Source organism: Oncorhynchus mykiss, chromosome 17, assembly GCF_013265735.2.
Source record: "Oncorhynchus mykiss isolate Arlee chromosome 17, USDA_OmykA_1.1, whole genome shotgun sequence".
NCBI lineage: Eukaryota > Metazoa > Chordata > Actinopteri > Salmoniformes > Salmonidae > Oncorhynchus > Oncorhynchus mykiss.
The window spans coordinates 45,174,042-45,190,462 of NC_048581.1; the positions used below are offsets into that span (position 1 = coordinate 45,174,042).

A 16,421-nucleotide genomic window follows, 5' to 3' on the forward strand; every position below is an offset into this window, starting at 1 on the left:
GTGGAGACCACACAATCGCACAATAACATTGAAACAGCTCACTCGAAATGCAGGGCTTTATTCAATCTGTAACGGTGAGGCGTTATGGGCCTACAGATTCTGCCCAAGAAATGTAAAGGGGATTTCAGATTGAGCCGAAATTTGCAGCATTGACCGCTCGGCTGACAGGAATATTGCCTTTAACTTTCAATCGCGCTGTAATGTTGAATTTCTCTATAGAGATTGCTGCAAGGATAATAACGAGTAAAGAAAGGATGTGGTATATTGTGTTGTTATAGAGGATTTCGAGTTCACACACACAAACAGAAAGGCATATGCAAGTGCCCGATGAAAAACTACAAATAGCAAGAGACATGTAGAAAATACATGCAAAGGCATTGTAATAAATAATATGGTGTTATTGTACAATTAACAATATGGTGTTAATTGTACTGTATGTATGTGTATGAATGTAGAGAAGCAATTAGCAAATTAACACAAATAAACAAACAGACAGAAACCCACAAACAAACACAGACAATACTAGTGCACTGCCCTGATGTTCACATCCAGTAGTGTCCATAGACAGACTCTTCAGAGTGTGAGGGTAAGATAAGGAACATGGCAGGGAGGGAGAGACGAGATGAGTGCAGACAATGTACAGTGCCAGCCTCACTCTGCCGGAGTAGACAAAAACATGAGGTGCCAAACACACATACAACACACTCCAACAAAACTTTATTGAAAATAGGTAATGACCTTGTCACTGCAAATTCAAAACTGGACAAAAAAAAATTATCTGTTGAGCAAAGAAGAGGGATAACTCCTTCTATTCAGCTTACAGTTGTACAACATTGTGGTGTGAAATAATAGGAAAAAAATGGCAATTACTTTTAGTGTTCGGCAGGTATGCCAAAAGGATTTTCCCTTTTCAGTCTGTGTGTGTGCCTCTGTGAAGTCAAACATCAGAAGGGAAGTGGCTGTATAGCAGTTTACCTCAACAGCATTTGCTTTGAAATCATGTACGGCTTAATGTAAAATTATGTGTTCCTAACATATTTTCAAAGAATCAAACATGAATCTAAATTTTGAGAGTACAAATTGGGGCCACAATTAATCAAGGATGGACCGCAAACGGTCCCCGGGCCACAACATTAATATAAATTGTGTATTGATCCATGGGAGTGCCAAGTTTAAATTCAAGCTACAAGCACGTATCCCAAGTTAGGATTGGGTCCACCCCACAGTCATACCCATGACTTGTTGGCTGATTACTCTTGCCATAAGTACCAAAGGAGAGACACTAGCTGTGTTGTATTATGGTTCTGATAAACTTGTTGATATCAGTTTGTTTTGAGTGGAATTGTAATTTCACCTTAAATGAACTGAAGAGAGCCAAAGTGTAAACAGTGCCAGGCTGGTTCAGACAATTCCAAAAGATGAACTGACTGAATCTATTTGACCATCCCAAATCAGGTTAGAGTTATCTCCATGGGCCGTGCTCAATGACATATTGTAGACATAGGGTGGATTTGGCCGAATGGAGAACGTTTAGTCTCATTTAAAAGGGAATAATCCTATTATCTAGGAGAGTGAGTTGAGGAGTGGCTGCTTATCTGACCCAGAATGACCAGGATTGTGAGAACTAAGAGTTCAGCTGTGACTGTGGCAAATGGGCCAGACTGCTACTGCTGTTGTGTCTTACAGAATGTTGTCACCATACAGATGGAGTTCAGTAGATTTTACATTCCTTCCAATATAATAAATATACAGCATAAAAATAATAGGCCCTAAAACTGAACCCTGGAGGACCCCCTTCGTAAGCCGTCAAAACTCACATTTCCGTGCCCTCCTGTACCACACATTGTGTTCTGTCAGAGAGATAAATGCTGAGGTGTCTGTGGGTGAGGACGGGTAGAGCTGAGAGAGATGGGGAGGAGGACAAGTGAGGTGTAGAAGTACAGAGAGAAACAGAGAGGGAGAGAGAGATACCATGCACACATGCCTCAGTAATACTGAAATGTACAGCTCTGAGCTCTATGACCAGTGGGGTGCCAGCTCCGCTCCCAGGCACAGGAAGCCAATAGGAATGAAAGGAATGCAGTCAGGCAATGCAGTGATGGAGGGAACAGAAGTTACCATACACACAGGGCAGATTACCAAAAAGAAAAAAAAACAGAAAGAAAGATAGATAGATACATACTGCACCTATCACAGTGTTCAACATGTACATGTATATGGCATAATTAAATATTAGATGTAGAATATTTGATAGAGATTATTATTATTATGAGGAGTCCTACTGTAGCTTCATGCAGTGTTATGATTCCTGGAATATGTCATATTATCTCAGTCACAGATTTCCTGGTACTGGGTGGAGGCCTGAGGGTATATCCCTGGGCAAACACTCATCTGTTATTCAATCTCTGGGGGGGGGCACAGGGTGTGTTCACCACCCTCCATCTATTTATTTCAGTCTCTCTGTTCTGTGGCTCTGCTCTGTTCTGTCTGTCTGTCTGACGGTCTCTTTCTCTGATAGTGAGACACACCGGCTGAGCTATGACTGCTGTGTGTCACTGAGCAAAACTGTCCTTTCCACTGGCAAGGCAGAGCAGGAAGCGTGAAAGAACTGAGAGAATGAATGTGATGGATCATTGTTGTGTTCCAGCCTTTCCCATGCACATGTGAAAGATGTGGTGACATTTATCTTTGACACTTGGAAGGTCTTATCTTTTTTGGGGGTGTATAGTTATGGTATAATCCATTTACTGATATTCTATTTACTGTCTCTCTCTGCCATTACATCAATTCCCTTTCATATCAGGGTAGTGTGTTATCAGAGACCACTCTAGTCAACGTCCTGTAACAAACCTCAGACTCGACTGTCTCTAGCTAGCAGTGGTGTGGTGACTGTGAAGGTGTTGAGATGCTAGCGAAAATGGGTTGCCTTTCAGCCTTTCCATTCCTGGTAGAGATGCTATGTTACGCTAAGCCACAGAGAAGACAGATAAAACACACTCACTTCGTTTCACTGGAAACAGAGATGCTGGAAAGCGCAGTGATATGACGCCCTCACACACTCCTCTGTGTGTGTGTGTGTGTGTGTGTGTTTGTGTGCGCGCGCGTGTGTGTGCGCGCACGCGTGCGTGTGTGTGTGTGTGTGTGCGCGCGCGTATCTGTGTATGTGTGTGTGTGTTTGCGCATGTACTGTAACCTCAAAGGATTTGTCTTATGTCTTGCTCTCTGCAGGCAACAACTTGAAATTAATGACATCAAATGTAGGTTTCATTTAAACCCTGCGCCTGACTCCTTTGAGACCACGGGAACGAGTTGAAACTTCGTAAGCTAGTATCATGTACGTTTCAAATCTAAAATGCTCGACAAAGTTCATTCACATGGAACACACCTCGTTGATGACAACAAATTGAAAAGACGAGGGAGGCCATGAATAATAAACAGTACAGCATTTTTCCTTTCTGTCTATGTTGCTATTAGTGGGTTTTCCTTCCACCCCCAAGTGAGAATTGAGAAAAGTTGTTAGTCATCATACATCCAGCATCACCTTTTACTGCAGTGGGCTAAATCAGGGTCGAACAGAGTGTTTCTTGGGAGTCTTAAACAAATCTATTTAGAAACAAAAGTATACACCTCACACGCATGGTTATTGGTTTAAAACAATAAGACACCTGTACCATGTCAGATATAGAGTTGAAATGTATTTCATTTTTAGTTTGCATCCCAATATTGCACTATATACATCAGAGAAGACTGAAATATAACAAAACCGTATAAAAACATGTTTTTTTTATGTATTAATGATGCAATTATGAAAAATATGAAGAACATTCCATCCATGAGGCTAAAGAGGGTGCTTTTGGTCACTGACTGCTGAAAAAGGCTACCACTTCTCCTTTTGCACATACCTGCAAATCTCCCTTTCCATCACCCAGTGTCTGTGCCCCTTTCAAAAGCTACCTTTCAAAGTGACAACAACAACTAGTGATTGTTGGTCATTATATGGTATATAGTTTTGCAGTTATAATTTTGAGCAGCAGGTAGCCTAGCGGTTAGAGCGTTGGGCCAGTAACCCGAAAGGTCGCTGTTGCATAATACCAGAGCCGACAAGGTGAAAAATCGTCCGATGTGCCTCTGTGCAAGGCACTTAACGCTAATTTACTCCAGGGGTGCAGTACTACTATGTCTGATCCTGTAAAAACAGCACGTTTCACTGCACCTATCTGGTGTATGTGATAATAAAACATCAATTTTTGTTGTGTTGTTACAGAAATATACTGAGAGTCATGCAATGACTCAACTTTTCCAGCAGGGGGTGGCAGTTAACGAACCATTTGACCACCCTGAGGCTACAGTACTTCTCATTGAATCTCAACATTGGCTAAAGCCCAAGGGAGTCTTACCATGACAAAAATCACCCATCACACATCCTCTTTACCCATTATGCACAATAATTCCCTCTCTGCACTTGACCTATGGTCTCGGTCACTCCTCTACTAAGACTGAGAGTCAACTACTGTCCCAGAGAGAGTGTTATGTCCCAATGGGCTACTTCTGTCTGACAGTGACCTTTTGACGTCTTGACCTAGTGACCTCCACAGGCTAAACACAGTCTGTGCTGGAAGATTTATCACCGCAACAGAAATACTGGCCATAAGTAATTAAACGGAGTCGAATTTCACAGAGAGAGTTTCTGTTCCGCTAAAATGAAATTAATTTGATTGAATTTCAAATTCATGTAATAATCAGAGAACTCATACTAGTCCAATAAGCATAACACAGGGTGCAATCATAGTGGTTACTATGCAAATATGACCAATTTGAACTTTTCATAACTAGGTACCGAGGGCATTTTGTGAAATATCACTGTTTTGCACACTGTAACTCTAAACAAGAGTTGGTCTGGAGTGAGATACCATCTCTAGTATGGAAATACTTAATTTGTGTGTTATTTACAACACATACTCTCATCTACGTCTCGTATAACTTCAATGGTGAGCAGTGAGCATCTATGAAACAGTGCACATCTACAATATGAATTCATCGAATTGTTCTGCTTAACAGTAGAGATTTATTTAGGTGTAGATGACATCAGTCCTAAACCTCTATATGAAGTGCTTTCAACTCTCAAACCAACAAGAACTCCTTGGACTGTAATTTGAGTTTGTCACCTCCAAGTGACCTCCACAAATAGCTTGTGAATGTCCTCATTATGGACCATTATTGTCAAAAAGGGCATAAAACTCCTGATTTAGGAGCTCAACAAACCACACATACACAACTATATATATATGGAGTAGCCCTGGGAAGATTAAAAATAGAGAGGAACTTTAGTGTTTTGGGCAAGAGAGTGAGCAAAAGGCTGAGCCATGAGTTCAGTCGTGTTTTTTTTTTTATCAACCTAGATTTAAGTGTGGTGCACTGTAAGTTCAAGATGAGGAGGATCAAGAAATCAAGAGCTGGGAATGCTCTGTACTCTGTTTTTTGTGTCTTATGATGACTAGTTTTGATCTAGTCTCTGATAATGACTTTATGTTTTCAACTTTTGGTTGCCTGAAGATTGTCCCACGCCGTAGAAATACAATCAGTGGTAAAGTACACAAATGTCGAACTCTACAGCTAGGACAGCTTTTGTAGCCATACAACTAAGAAAATATTTGTATGTTGCAATTTCAAATTGCGCTATCGCTATCATAAAGGCGGTTTTTCAAAGGAATAAGAAGACGTGTGCCAATGGACAGGAAGGGAGAGAGGGGGGAAATGAGATGGACAAATTGCAAGCACATTTAGTTGATTTGTTCTTTTTCCCTGCTTAGGGACCCGTAGGGCAGTGATCAGTGCTGTGGGACACATGGAAATACATTGGTCAGATTATGAAAGCAGGCCAATTCACTCTCAATGCTCCTAGCTATCTCTCCTCCTTCTCACTCTGAAAGCTTTATTAACCGTATGGGGAGAAAGTAACACATCAGATCGATCAAAACAAAATGAACCATTAGGAAATTTCCCCTTACCCTGTCTACTCTCTCTGTTTCTGTGTGTGTCTCTCTCTACACACACACACACACACACACACACACACACACTTGCACGCACAAACACACACACATGCACACACACACACCCTGACACTGGTGGTGGGACTGTTGTTTTGTGTTCCCTTCTTCTGAGCGGACTGACTAAGTCTCAGGGGTGGGTGGGGTCTGTTTCCAATTTTCGACCCTCTCCCCGTCCCGAGTCCCAAGCAACATCACCTCCGAATTCTACGACAAAAGGAAAAACCTACTGTAGGTACAATAATCATATTTTCCTCCGAATGCCCAGAGTTTTTCCGCCTGTGATATTAGTGTGGTATCATTGAACATGAACAACAAAGCGAGTGTGGGAAGCTACATCACAAAGTGAGGAAGAACCAAAGCTAAAGCTGTTCTCCAGAAACGCACAATGAGAGACTTGACACATGAACATCTGCCGGGGAGTTTGACTCAAACAAGATGACAACAACAATGAATCAACAAAACCCCGTCTTTACCAACTTGAGTAAACAACATATCTCCTCATCTGCACACGTGTTACCCTTACTCTCTAACGTGAGCATGTCAAGTACACTGGAGTTGAAGTGAAGTGAAGTGTAAAGTGACATCTCATTCTCTTGTCAGCCCATCTCTAATCGCATAGAACCCCTGAGAAACCAGATTGCAGAGTGATACAAAAGTACCCATCTGATACAGAACAGTAAAACTATTTTTTTCTTACCAGTATTAGATTTGGACAGCCAGTGTTAGGTGCTTTCTTGTCCCTCATACAGCAGTCAGCAAGCAGGTCAATCTCAGAGGGCCGGGTTGAAGTGGGTGGGTGGGTTAGATACTTGCTGGACAGCGGGGTGGGTAGAGAGCAAGTGTGTACGTTCAAGGAGAGAGAGAGAGAAGAAGTGCTTGAGACAAGGGGCTTGCTCTGCCTTTTGAGCCACTCTCACTTCCGTTCTCTCTCTCTCTCTCTCTCTCGCTCTCTCTCTCTCTCTCTCTCTCTCTCTCTCTCTCTCTCCCTCTCTCTGACTCACACAGTTGCTCAGCTCTATCAGTGTGATGTAGGTTTTGTCAGTGCAACCCCCGAACCAGAAGCTACGGGGAGAGTAAGAGAAAAAAAATGGAAAGTGTGTGTGAGCAGTGGTGTAAAGTACTTAAAGTAAAAATACTTTAAAGTACTACTTAAGTCGTTTTTTGGGGTATCTGTACTTTACTTTACTATTTCTATATTTTTGACTACTTTTACTTTTACTACACTACATTCCTAAAGAAAATAATGTACTTTTACTCCATATAATTTCCCTGACACCCTTAATACCCTTTATACATTTCAAATGCTTAGCATGGCAGGAAAATAATCGATTTCACGCATTTATCAAGAGAACATCCCTGGTCATGCATTCTTCCTCTGATCTGGCGGACTCACTAAACACAAATGCTTTGTTTGTAAATGATGTCTGAGTGTTGGAGTGTGCCCCTGGCTATCCATACATTAAAATAACAAGAAAATGGCACTGTAAGGTTTGATTACAGTTTTTTCCAACTGCTTACACACGTTTTCAAAACTGTCTCCTTTTTTCAAAACTCTACACACAATTCCCAAAACTGCACACACAAAATGCAAAATGTCTCACATCTCCTTCAAAATGTAACACTGCATTCAAAAGGCCATAAACACATGTCAGAATGAAGCATTTGCATCGAATGGCAAACACTGCTTTCATAATAGTACATTTTTGGATATACCCTGTAAACACTGTTGTTCTAAATCTAGAGCTCTTTGGTCTTTCATAGGCTTATATCTACATTTCAATACAATGTTCTACAGTGAAAGTAATCTGCTGAGAGGGGTAACAAGTACACTGTAAACACCAATGCAATGTAGAAACAGAAAAGATTTATTAGGCCAAACATTACTGTTGTATAAAGTAGCATACAACAAAACCATAAACATATGTAAACCAATATTATATTCTTTAGAATACAGTAAAGAACACAATTGTGTGTGTGGGGTCCCGGGGGGTCAGTCCAGGAATTGGTAGGGGGGGGGCTTCATCTCTTCTCCGGCCTCTTCTCCGGCCTGGGTCTGGCCACAATACTTCATCCACATCACAAGATACGTTTTCTCTTGCCAAACATGAGGGGAGTATCTCCTAGCATGACGTATCCAACCTTGGACAGAGGCAACCTCTATGTCCCCACATGCGTCCTCCATTGGCTGGAGAAGCGGCATGCGGGCATATGGTTGGCGATCAACCATATGCCCGCATGCAACTACAAATTGTGGATGGGTGGCAAACCAGTTTTGGACCAGAACAGCCCGGTGAAAACTAACATTGGTGCCGTTGGAGGATGCGTTGTATGGTCGACAGGCTTACAGCATTGATGTTGTTAAATATGGTGTCATTATTCAAGATATGCTCTCTTATCTCTCTTGCATTGTTGGCCAAAACCATATTTATAATTGCAGTCTCTTGTACATCTGTAAACAAGCGTCCTCGTCCTCCATGATGTCTTTGCCTTTCCACTCTGTACAGAATTCAAACACAGTATGTGTTCAGCATAGGAACTGTAAACAATGTACAAAATGTTTTACTTTTTCCAACACTGTGTGTGTGTGTGTGTGTGTGTGTGTGTGTCAGAGAGAAAGTAAGAGCGAGAGAGAGAGAGTGTGAGAGAGCGAGAGTGAGAAAGAGAGAGAGAAAGAGAGAGAGAGAGAGAGAGAAAGAGAGAGAGAGAAAGAGAGAGAGAGAGAGAGAGAGTGTGTGTGTGTGTGTCAGAGAGAAAGTAAGAGCGAGAGAGAGAGAGCAAGAGTGTGAGAGAGAGAGCGAGAGTGTGAGAGAGAGAGCGAGAGTGTGAGAGAGAGCTGAGAGAGAGAGAGAGAGAGAGAGAGAGAGAGACTGTGGCAGACATTGACAATGGCAGGAAATGTTGTATCAGGATGCACTGTATGAAAATACAAACAGTAAAATCAAATAACACCCATAAAAACAACTTAAAAACACATTGTACTCAAAATATCCTTTAGGAAGGTAGTGTTTTGACAGTTACTGTACGTTTTTAACCTGGCAATGCAATATCCCTCGGGCCATAACAATGTATCTTGTAGAGGGCTTTTACTGCAGATTATTATTTATTGATAGTCACTGGTTCAGGGAGGTATCTCACAAACCATGATCAATAAGTTGAATGTGTTATTAGTCATATATACGGGATACGCATGGAATACATTTTCCAACAAAATTCTTACTCGCAGGTTCCTTCTCAACAATGCAACAACAATAATAAATAAGAAAATAAAAGAATATGAACAAAGTAAATGGCAGTAGAATAATACATTTTAGTATAAGTATAATACAGGAAGGCACAATTTATAGTCCAATATTTACACCTGCATTGGGGAAGGGGGGGGGGGGGGGGGGGCAAGTGTACAAATATGTGTGTGTGTGTGTGTGTGTGTGTACTGTATGTCTGTTTGGATGTGTGCACGAGTGAGTGAATGTGTGGTAAGGTGCGGACATACAGAGCAGGTGGTCTGTCCAGTTCAAATGTTTAGCAGTCTGATGGCTTGCAGATAGAAACTGTCTCGGAGAGGGTTGGTATCAGACCTCATGCTTTGATGCCGTCTACCCGACGGTAAGTGAAGGAACAGCTCGTGGCCTGGGGGGTGTGGGTTTCCTTGATGAAGCTGCGTTCCTTCCTCGGGCCCCATTTCGAGTAGATGTCCTGGATGGGTAACCGTTGTGTATTTATTGGCTGCAATGACTGCCAATTTACCAATATTAACTGGAAGAACAGAGTCATCTCCAAAAATAATAAGGGAAAGATCTAGTGGTAGTCATACTAGTGACCTGTGATAAGATCTGAATAATGTCTTCCCAATAATTGCCTAGATCAGGGCAGGACAAAAAAAACATATGCAGAAGTGTGCCCACACCCGATTTACATCTTGGGCAAAATGTTGAATATTTCAAATGTATCTTTATACAGTCTCTCAGGTGTAGTAGACCCTATGTAAAAGATTCAATTGCATCAACTTGTGCCTTGTGTTAAATGAAAGTTGCTGGGCATCTAAAAATCGTTTTCTCCATTTTTCGTCCTCAAAAATGAGACCAAGATCATCATGCCACTGCATGCAAGCCTTCAGGGCTTCATCATTCCCTAACAGAGCTTGAAGACTAGAGGACTAGAGGACTAGACTAGAGGACTAGACTAGAGGACTAAGAAATTAAACCTTTTTTACCCTTTCCTCTACAGTCACAATGTATCAGTTGTAGATTTTACTCATGGGCTGAGTCCTACCTCCCTGTTGAGTGGCAATATAATGCCTAACCTGTAGGTACTTGAAGAAATCAGTTTGAGATAACTGAAAATGAGATGCCAGTTGTTCAAAGGACAGCGGTTCACCTTCTCTATACAGATGACCAAATGTTTTTAATTCCTTTGTTGAACCAAGAAAATGTAATACCATCTCTCAGGGCTTTGGGTAAGATGAGGTTAGTTCATATATAGAGCTATGCCCTTCTGTTTGTTTACAGACTTCAATCAATATGTTTTGGAGTGTTTTCAAATAAAATGTTGTTTATCAGACCTAGCAAAGCTTTAGGTGGGCTAATATAAGGTATAGATGCCAATGAAACAGGGGAAAGACTATTCCTCTATCTGTCTCCAAGAGGGTGAACATGTTGTATCTTGCCATAGCCACAGCCTTTAACTGAGATTCCCAGTAATACAACTGGAAGTCAGGTAGAGTAAGACCTCCTTCCGAGTATGGTTTGCATAAAGCTGTGTGTTTCAGAGACTATTAAGTTGTTTGTAGAAAACTTTGGGAATAGGAAAGGCCAAGGTTTGAAAAAGGTACAGAAATTGTGGTACTATATTAATCTTTACAGAATTGACCCGCCCAATAAGAGAAATGGGTAAATCTTGTCATCTATCCAATTCTTCCCCAACCTTTTTGAGAAGTGGAGTTGATTTGTCTTAATATTTTCAGAAGGAATTTGCAATCCCAGATATGTCATTTTCGGATGTCTCCAAGGAAACGGCTGGTCTAGAATTGGGTTCTGCCCTGTTAAAAGGCATGATTATACTCTTTCATATGTTTATTTTATATCCTGAAAAGGTCCCGTACTCTTTCAGGAGGTCAACTAATGCTCAGAGTGAAATTTCTGGTTTAGTGAGGTAAAGCAAAATGTCATCGGCGTAGAGCCAGACCAGATGTTTGCGCCCACCTATACGAGCACCATGGATGAATGGATGAGCTCTAAAATCTTCCGCCAATGGCTCGATAGCCAAAGAAAAAAAGAGAGGACTAGCGGGACAACCCTGTCTTGTGCCACGTGATAGAGAGAACTGGGAGGAAACGTTTCCATTAGTCAGGATCTGAGCTACCGGACATTTGTACAGTAATCTAATCAGACCTACATACTTAGGTCCAATATTCATCATCTGTAAAACTTCAAACAGGCAGTTCCATTCTATGCGGTCAAAAGCTTTTTCCGCATCAAATGAGGCCGCCACCACACATTCTTGGTCATTCTCTACATAATGCATACGATTAAATAATATTCTGATATTATCAGGAGATGAGTGGTTTCTTACAAAGCCTGTTTGGTCCATACCAACCAAATCAGGATGAAACTTGTCTAGTCAAAGAGCTATGAGTTTCGCAAGAATCTTATATGTTCAATAAAGATATTGGTCTATTCAACCCACAAAGCAGAGGATCTTTCCCAGGTTTTTAACAAACAACTGTGACCAGTGCTTGTTCAAGTGTGCCTGGGAGTTTTTCTGTGTCTATGGCATGAATAGACATATTGCAAAGAGCCTCAATTAGTTTGGGTAAAAATGATCTATAGAATGCAATAGGGAATCCATCTAACCCTGGTGATTTTCCCCCAACAGTGTTGAAAATTGAATCTCTAACTTCCTCAGATGTAATCTCTTTCTCCAAGTACTGTCTATCGTCATCAGTTAAAGCTTGTAAATTGAGTTTGTTCAAAAACTCATGCATTGTGGCAGGGGCATCCCCTTCAGACTTGTACAATGTTTCATGAAACTCCCTAAAGACTAGATTAATTTCCTCAAGGCCCTGAACAACTGTGTTATTGGGCAGCTTTAATAGAACGAATAGACTTCTTAGCTTCATCTCGCCTTATCTTCCAAGCAAGCAACTTTCCTGCTGTATCTCCATGTTCATAGTAGTTTTGTTTTGTCCTCCTAAGTGCATGTTATATTCCAATTGTTTTGAGTCAAATTTTTGGTAGAGTTGAGTTGTCAAATGTTTTACTATGTTAATTTTCCAGATCTCAAATGTCTTTCTCCAACAAATCTACTTGAGCCTTACACCTACTTTACATCTTACACCTACTTTAGGGGGGGGGGGGGGGGGCAGAGTTGTTATTGGTGCTAAAAAAAGATGTTGATATGAGTGTTCAGAGATGTTACAAATGTGAGATTATTTAGTATGTGCCAAACCTCCACCTTCTTGAGGGTGTTTAAAAAAAAAATCACCTTTATTTAACCAGGTAGTCTAGTTGAGAACAAGTTCTCATTTGCAACTGCGACCTGGCCAAGATAAAGCATAGCAGAGTTACACATGGAATAAACAAAACGTACACTCAATAATAAAGTAGAACAAAAGAAAACAAACGTCTATATACAGTGAGTGCAAATGAGGTAAGTTAAGGCAATAAATAGGCCATTGTGGCGAAATAATTACAATAAAGCAATTAAACACTGGAATGGTAGATGTGCAGAAGATGAATGTGCAAGTACAGGTACTGGGGTGCAAAGGAGCAAGATAAATAAATAAATACAGTATGGGGATGAGGTAGGTAGGTAGATGGGCTGTTTACAGATGGGCTACGTACAGGTGCAGTGATCTGTGAGCTGCTCTGACAGCTGGTGCTTAAAGCTAGTGAGGGAGATGTGAGTCTCCAGCATCAGAGATTTTTGCAGTTCGTTCCAGTCATTGGCATCATAGAACTGGAAGGAAAGACGACCAAAGGAGGAATTGGCTTTGGGGGTGACCAGTGAGATATACCTGCTGGAGCGCGTGCTACGAGTGGGTGCTGCTATGGTGACCAGTGACCTGAGATAAGGCGGAGCTTTACCTAGCAGAGACTTGTAGATAACCTATAGCCAGTGGGTTTGGCGACGAGTATGAAGTGAGGCCAACCAACGAGAGCGTACAGGTCACAACAAGAGCATACAGGTGGCAGTGGTGGGTAGCATATGGGGCTTTGGTGACAAAACGGATGGCACTGTGATAGACTGCATCCAGTTTGTTGAGTAGAGTGTTGGATGCTATTTTATAGATGACATCACCGAAGTCGAGGGTCGGTAGGATGGTCAGTTTTACGAGGGTATGTTTGGCAGCATGAGTGAAGGATGCTTTGTTGCGATATAGGAAGCCGATTCTAGATTTAATTATGGATTGGAGATGCTTAATGTGACTCTGGAAGGAGAGTTTACAGTCTAACCAGGTATTTGTATTCTACGTCAGAGCCGTCCAGAGTAGTGATGCTGGACGGGCGAGCAGGTGCAGGCAGTGATCGATTGAATAGCATGCATTTAGTTTTACTTGCGTTTAAGAGCAGTTGGAGGCCACGGGAGTAGAGTTGTATGGCATTGAAGCTCGTCCGGAGGTTAGTTAACTGACTGGTAATGAAGCCGGCAGGGCAGAATTATCTGATATTAGTTTTGGTAAGTACTTACACCCCGTAGTTAAACTTCCCTTGTCTGGAGGAATAAGAAATAAGTCAATTCTTGTAAGGGCGTTCGTCTGTAGGAGGAAGAGAAGCGGACCAAAGCGCAGCGTGGTGGTTATTCATGTTTTAATAAATCACTACACATGAACAAACTAACAAAAACAAGAAATGTGAAAACGCAAAACAGTCCTATCCTGTGACACCAAACACAGTGACAGGAACAATCACCCACAAACACAGTGAAACCCAGGCTACCTAAGTATGATTCTCAATCAGAGACAACTAATGACACCTGCCTCTGATTGAGAACCATACTAGGCCGAAAACATAGAAATGCCCCAAAACATAGAAAAACAAACATAGACTGCCCACCCAACTCACGCCCTGACCATACTAAATAAATACAAAACAACAGAAATAGAGGTCAGAACGTGACAGTACCCCCCCCCAAAGGTGCGGACTCCGGCCGCAAAACCTTGACCTATAGGGGAGGGTCTGGGTGGGCGTCTGTCCGCGGTGGCGGCTCTGGCTCGGGACGCGGACCCCACTTCACCATTGTCTTAGTCCGCCTTATTGTCCGCCTCCCTGGCTTACTCACCATGGCCACCCCTCTCAATGACCCCACTGGACAGAGGGGCTGCTCGGGACAGAGGGGCAGCTCGGGACAGAGGTGAAGCAGCTGCTCGGGACAGAGGGACAACTGCTCGGGACAGAGGGGCAGCAGCTCGGGACAGAGGGGCGATAGCAGCTCGGGACAGAGGGGCGATAGCTGCTCGGGACAGAGGGGCGGCAGCTGCTCGGGACAGAGGGGCGGCAGCTGCTCGGGACAGAGGGGCGGCAGCTGCTCGGGACAGAGGGGCGGCAGCTGCTCGGGACAGAGGGGCGGCAGCTGCTCGGGACAGAGGGGCGGCAGCTGCTCGGGACAGAGGGGCAGCTGCTCGGGACAGAGGGACAGCTGCTCGGGACAGAGGGACAGCTGCTCTGGACAGAGGGGCGGCAGCAGCTCGGGACAGAGGGGCGACAGCTGCTCTGGACAGAGGGGCAGCTGCTCGGGCGGCCCCTGGCTGACTGACGGCACTGGCGGCCCCTGGCTTACTGGCGGCCCCTGGCTGACTGGCGGCACTGGCGGCCCCTGGCTGACTGGTGGCCCCTGGCTGACTGGCGGCACTGGCGGCCCCTGGCTGACTGGCGGCACTGGCGGCCCCTGGCTGACTGGCGGCACTGGCGGCCCCTGGCTGACTGGCGGCACTGGCGGCCCCTGGCTGACTGGCGGCCCCTGGCTTACTGGCGGCACTGGCGGCCCCTGGCTTACTGGCGGCACTGGCGGCCCCTGGCTGACTGGCGGCACTGGCGGCCCCTGGCTGACTGGCGGCACTGGCGGCCCCTGGCTGACTGGCGGCCCCTGGCTGACTGGCGGCACTGGCGGCCCCTGGCTGACGGGCGGCACTGGCGGCTCCTGGCTGACTGGCGGCACTGGCGGCGCTGGGCAGACGGACGGCGCTGGCGGCGCTGGGCAGACAGACGGCGCTGGCGCCGCTGGGCAGACGGGAGGCTCAGCTGGTGCTGGGCAGACGGGAAGCTCAGCTGGCGCTGGGCAGACGGGAAGCTCAGCTGGCGCTGGGCAGACGGGAAGCTCCGGCAATGCTGGAGAAGAGGAAGGCCCTGGTAGCGCCGGAGAGGCGGGAGACTCCGGCAGCGGCGCCGGACAGGCGGGAGGCTCCGGCAGAGGCGCCGGACAGGCGGGAGGCTCCGGCAGAGGCGCCGGACAGGCGGGAGGCTCCGGCAGAGGCGCCGGACAGGCGGGAGGCTCCGGCAGAGGCGCCGGACAGGCGGGAGGCTCCGGCAGAGGCGCCGGACAGGCGGGAGGCTCCGGACAGGCGGGAGACTCCGGCAGCGCTGGACAGGAGGAAGCCCCTGTAAGGATGGGCCGGAGAGACAGCCTGGTACGGGGGGCTGCCACCGGAGGGCTGGTGCGTGGAGGTGGTGACGGATAGACCGGACCGTGAAGGCGTACTGGAGATCTTGAGAGCAGGGCTGGCACCAACCGCCCTGGCTGGATCTTCACCCTAGCCCGGCAGATGTGGGGAGCTGGGATGTAGCGCACCGGGCTAAGCACGCGTACTGGGGACACCGTGCGCACAACTGCATAACACGGTGCCTGACCAGCACCACGCCCGCCACAGTTAGCACTGCTAGGAGCACTGTAGTGCTGAGATGGCACAGGACGTGCAAGGCTAGGGAGATGCACAGGAGGCCTGGTGCGTGAGGCTGGCACAGTCTTCACCAGACCCCTCGCTCGTACCTCAGGATGAGTATGGAGAGCTGACCCCGGTGCCATTAAATCCCTGACACGCTCCGTCGGGCGAATGTCGTGCCTCATGCACCAAACCAGCAAGTCCCTCATATCACTCTCCTCCAATTTCCGCATTAACTCCTTCACAGTCTCTGCTTCGCTCACCTCCAACACCAGCTCTGGTTCTGAGCTCCTCCTTGGCTCCTCACGATAAACGGGGGGAGTTGGCTCAGGTCTGACTCCTGACTCTGCCACACTCCCCCTGTGCCCCCCCCAAGAAATTTTTGGGGGTGACTCTCGAGCTTCCGTCTGCGCCGCCGTGCTTGCTTCGCCAACCTCTCTGCTTTTGCTGCCTCCAGCTCGGCCTTGGGGCGGCAATATTCTCCTGGCTTAGCC

The 16,421-nt window shown here is 45.2% G+C and overlaps 1 protein-coding gene across 2 annotated transcripts in view; it reads right to left on the reverse strand.

The window, feature by feature from the left end:
• LOC110493950 (histone deacetylase 7) overlaps positions 1-6,911 on the reverse strand; it is an 87,895-nt gene extending 80,984 nt beyond the window's left edge. For both annotated transcript variants that reach the window (XM_036949967.1, XM_021568570.2), the window contains exon 1: positions 6,751-6,911. The gene's annotated coding sequence lies outside the window, so the exon portion shown is untranslated. The remainder of the gene's footprint in view (positions 1-6,750) is intronic.
• Positions 6,912-16,421: the final 9,510 nt, after the last annotated feature.